This window comes from Cornus florida, unplaced genomic scaffold (genome assembly GCF_030987335.1).
Source record: "Cornus florida cultivar Cherokee Brave unplaced genomic scaffold, ASM3098733v1 CherokeeBrave_3.0.0_Hap2_Chr11, whole genome shotgun sequence".
Taxonomy (NCBI): domain Eukaryota; kingdom Viridiplantae; phylum Streptophyta; class Magnoliopsida; order Cornales; family Cornaceae; genus Cornus; species Cornus florida.
The window spans coordinates 50481313-50487031 of NW_026775581.1; positions in this window are offsets into that span (position 1 = coordinate 50481313).

Below are 5719 nucleotides of genomic sequence, written 5' to 3' on the forward strand. Positions count from 1 at the left end.
TGTACTGTACTTTATTCTTTGTTTATATATGTTTCTGTATGGATGTCATATTTCCATATTCTTATTACTATCTGTTTGACTCCATCAAGTGCATCTTAGTGACTTCAGTAAGAAAGAGTACTGCCCAAAATTTTCAGGACCACCCTTATACCTCTCTTTATTTTCAGTTGCTATCCCTTTTACACTTGCATGACCATTGTGCACTGTTATTATCCCTTTTGTTATCTGATGAGTTTTATCTGAGTACCAAATTTCAGGACCACAGTTAATCCCAAGTTTGGGGGGGCTATGCCACCCACTTTGGATACTTTTGTCCCAACCATTCTTTGCCTTCATTGCACTGGTATACTCTTTCCTTTTGTTCTCTTTGCACATTAAGGACACTGTGCCATTAAAGTTTGGGGGTAATGGTGCTTTGCACTGTTTGTTTTTTTTTTTAAAAATTCAAAATTTTGAGCATGACTTATGTATTTGAGGGATTGTTTATGATTGGTCCATATTAGCTATGATTTTGATCTTTTGAGGACTATATTGCTTAAAATTTAAAATTTGCTTGACTTGAGAGTTCAATACTCCTTGTATGTCTTGTTGATGCCATTTATAAGTAAATTTTTTGAAAAATTGATATCTTACTTACACTTGTGGTTCACATCATCTTGATTTTGTAATTATTTTGAGATTTACTCTAAGATTCTACACTAGCACTGGCACACACTAGCATTCATTTGTGGGGTACATGCTCTGTTGATTATTAAATTGGTTATATCCCAATTGGGCTAGTAGTGCATTGAAAGCTTTCATTCTTGATAAAGGTGGATAACAATCCCTTTTCACTAAGTAGCCGGGATTCTAGTCTCATCAAGCACTGAACTTCTCGCGCTGAAAGGTGGAGGGCCAAACTCTAGGTTAATAATTAAATATAATAAAAAATAATAATAATAAAAAAAAAGAGTTGCAAAAGTAATAAAAAAGTGAGGACTTCTCCCAAAAGGTGAGAAGTGGGAAATGATTAGATGGAGGTTGTCTTGATTTGTAGCCTAATTGATTTGAGCTTGTAAGTCCGTAGGGGTGTTTGAACGCCTAATGCCCTAAAGCCGTCTGATTTGGGAGTTATTGACCTAACGCTCCACCTCATGAATCACTAGAAAGCTTAATAGATTAACACATTGCACCATGCTTCCATCTTTGATCCTAAAAAAAAAAAAAAAAAAAAAAAAAAAATTTCGAGTGAAAAGAATAAGCGCACCTAGAACAATAAAACTTTAATAAAAGGTCCACTCTTGGTCTATATGATCGGTACTAGATTTGTGTGCTAGTTTGAGGGTAAGGATGTGATTAATTCTTTAGTTGGCTAAGATAGCAACATATTTCATGCCGGTCCACTCAAAAAGAATTCTAAAGTTGTTTTGATTTTCATGATCATTTTCTTTATGTGTGGAGGACCACATTTGCTTGCTTGATGTTGAGATTTCGGGAGATTGCTTAGAAATGTTTGAAAGATTGTATACTTGAGGTAGTTTTCTCCCAATACTTGTTTGTAATATTGGTGTCTCTTTTGTGAGAATGAGCTTAATGTTTGTGGGTATCATTTCTGGAAACCCTCACGAGACTTCACTCATCCACTAGGGGTAACCTAGGGGTTTAAAAGGCTTGTTGCATATGTTAAGTGCAATCGTGTTTCCTACGAAAGTGGCGTTATCCATTTATTGCTTTCTAGTTCACAGTTGTATAGTCGTTCATTTCATTCCTTTACTTTCTAGTTCATTGCTATGGACTAGCAATATTTAAGTTTGGGGGTGTGATGAGCGCTGAAAAGTGCGTATTTAAACCCCTTAAGCTTAGGCATTCTAAAACCTTTATCTATCTTATTTTACCGTTTTGTATTGATTTCATGGTATTTCCATTTTCAGGTACTTATCCCCAAAATAAGCTAACGCATCCAAATAAGAGCATAATTGAAGCAATTCTAGGATGAATCAAAGAAAGGAGCAAAGTAGAGCAAAAGGAAGCAAATGGTGGAATTTCAGCAACTTCGATCGATTTCAAGAAAAGTTCGATTGATCCAACTTTCATCGATCTCAGCACTTCAAGATAGATCTGTGCCATGTTTGTCCCTGTTCAAAGATCTCAAAAGTTCTATCGATCCAACTTCCTTCTCCAATCGATCGAACATTCTTGTCATTATCCAAATGATTGATCTTATCCAGTTGTACCACCCTACCAACCACTTTTGTCCTTTTCCCAAAATTATCTTCAAAATATCTTAGATTTGTTTTTATCCAAAAAAGCGCCGCCATTGAGGATCGATCCAACTTCAATTCGATAGATCTCAGCCATGTTCGATCGATCCAAGTCCAAGGTTCAATCGATCGAACTTCCTCTAGTGCGAAAAAGTTAAATTTCTAGCTCACAAAAAGTTGTCCCTTATCCAATCATTGGGGAATATTTGCTGTACGACCCCAACTCATTTTGGGTGTCATTTGACCTACCTATATAAGGATAAGGATTACTTTTTGTAGGGGAATATCATATTGTATCACATCATATCATATCATACCTTAGAGAACTCTTAGGGAGGAAGCAGAGAAGATAAGGAGGCTAGAGACACTATTGGAGGCTCTTCATCAACCAAGGATCATATTTCTTCCATGGAGCTTACCTTTGAGGGTTGGGGGACATCATCCATGAGTGGCTAGACATCCTCTTGGGGCTAGAGTTAGCCCTAAGCATGCTTTCTACTTCTTGATTTATGTATTTTTGAGGGGATTTGTATTATAATTCATGTCTTGACACTTTTATATATATAGATCTTGTTTATTCAATGATTTATGTGGTTTAATGCTTCCAATTGATCATTTCATTCTATCTATATGTCTATGTATGCTAGAATAGATGTTCATGTGTTTGTCTCTATTTTTTGTGTTATTGATACATGTCTATGTGTGTTGATGCTATAGATCTAGAGATTGTCAAGACATAGTGCTTAATGTCATATTCTTGTGATTTATTTGATGGTTCATACTCATTGCTTGATGGATTGTGCCTCTCCCTTAGTTTAATTAGCTTAATTTCATATCATTAGCTTAGTTGTAGTGTAGTTGTTAAATGGGAGGACAATCCATGCTTGTTGATGTTCCATACTTATGAAAAGCAAGTAACATGTATCTCTAACCTTGTGTTGTGTTTGGATTGTGAGTTTAAAGAAAGGATTAATGGCTTAATTTGATATGTTGTGCTATCCACCATGTTGTTTATACAATATATGCTAAATGTGTCATCCATGCTTATTGAAGCAACCACACACACACACTCTACATTGCAATACATGTTCTTCCCCTCATTAATCATTCATTAAATGTATAGAAAAACTATGTTTAGTGGTGATCTCTAAACCCCAAGATCTCTCTCTCTTTTATTCTCTCTATTGCATTATTGCTTACTTTAGTTTAAGTTGCATATAGTTTTAAGTCGCATCTAGTTTAAGTCAACCAACCAACCACTATTTTGATCACTCGACCTACTAACCCTAATTTTGATCCCTCAACCTAATACGACACTCAATCCCTTGGAACGATCCTTACTCACCCTAGCTATATTTTTAGTGAAAGGTAGTAGTGACAATTTATAAATATAAAACTTGGCCACATAAGCATAAACTTTGGGTTTGAATTGAACGACACACCAGTGACTAATTGTTTATTTGTTTTAAATTGAATTAATTGTTTATTGTATTTATGTGCTTAAATGGTATTTTAATTATTTGATAATGTGTATTTAATTGTTAAATGCTATGTGATTATTTGTATTTGAATTATTAATTTATTTTATTTTATTTTTTTTAAAGGATGGATATGGATAATAGTAATGGACCAACCATTTGGGTCCCATGGACTACTCGGATAAGAGTCTTAATGGGTATGGATATTTACCGATGAATAGTTGTATAGATATATTTATGGGATATTTGTATATATAGATAGTTCTATTATTACTATTATTATTTTTATTGATACTATTATTAATAGTAAAAGTATTATTATTATTATGGATAGTTGTGTATATATATTTATGGGATATATGTATATATTGATAGTTTTATTATTACTATTATTATTATTCTTATTGGTAGTATTATTAATAGTAATAGTATTATTATTATTATTATGGATAGTTAGTATTATATATATATAAGTTATATATATTATATATATATAGCAGACTTTATTTATATATGTAAGTATATATTTTATTTTTCCTTTTTCTTTTATTTATAATAAGGTAAAGTTGGATTAGTAATAGGATTTTATAGTTATATATACATATATGTATATATATATATATATGTATGTAAGTATTATGGGTCTGCTAAAGGGTTAGAAAACCCTATTCACGTTCATTGTGAAGGCAAAATTTAGAGAGAGAAACTAGAGAGAGGAAGAAGAAGGCTTTGGCAAGAAAGAAGGAGGAATTGAACCAAGGAAGAAGGAGGCTTGGATTTTCAATCTGAAAATCTTAAGGCGAGTTCTATTCTATTTTTCTCCTTTGATTTCGTGTTCTATAGATGCCTAGATTAATTCCAGGATGTTTAAACTGAATTAATAAACTTAACTGCATGCTAAAATCAACTTTCAGTGTAGGAATTATATGTTAATGGGTTTGTATAGTTTTTTGCATGATTTGATGATTTGATGCATGAATTATGTTTTATGATGTTGAAATCATGTTTATATACTTTAATATCGTTATTGGGACACTGGGATGTGGATTTTAAGCTTCGAACCTTCAACAATGAAAGTTTGAAGAAGCATATTCGTTGGAGAAGAAGAAAATGATCTATCGATTTGGGTACTAGATGAATTTTTTGGGAATTTTGCATACTGTATATGTTTGTATGTTGATGGATCTATTTTAATTGTTCTAAATTGCTTAAAATAGATTCATGGAGGATTGTTAATGCATGATTTATTTTAATATGCTAAAGGTTTGAACAATATGAAATTTAAATTGAGTTACGTGTTGTTAATGGAGAAGAAATAATAAGAGTGGAAAGAGATAGATATAGGAAACAATATCAATACTGAAAGATTTTTTTCTAAAAATTCCTCCAATATTTTCAATAAAAGGAAACATCAATGATGGATGATTTTTCTCCATTGATTCCTTCAATAACAAATATAACAGTAAATCTTCAACGATAGGAAAGAGCATAAATACTAGAAGATTTGCCTCCGTTGATTCCTCCAGTAAATCTTTAACATTCGGTCCATGCGGAGTATTCTATGTCAACAAATACGACGATAACAATTATTTTTTAAGAAGCAATTAGTGATTGTCAACAGATTGATTGTGAGCAAAATTCTGAAGTTTCATGTCAACTCGTTGAAGATGCCGAGTCTATAAATATTGATGCTGCCAAACAAATAGATGAAGTTAATCATGCTTTAGCTATTAAAGTTGCACTTAGGAATACTTCGGGTGGGAATACTTCAGAGTCAAACTTGGAAGAGATAACTGATGGTTTGCTAAAATTAGAGTTGGATCACTAACGTAAGGAAGCAATAAATAGTAAGGTGTTTTGAATTCACAAAATAAGAGATAAATTTATAAAGAATTCTAAAATATTATTGATAAAAGATTATATTATGGATTGCAGGACATGAATATTTATAATAGAGAAACCCTAATATTATAAGGAAACTAATTACTAAAGGAAAATAAA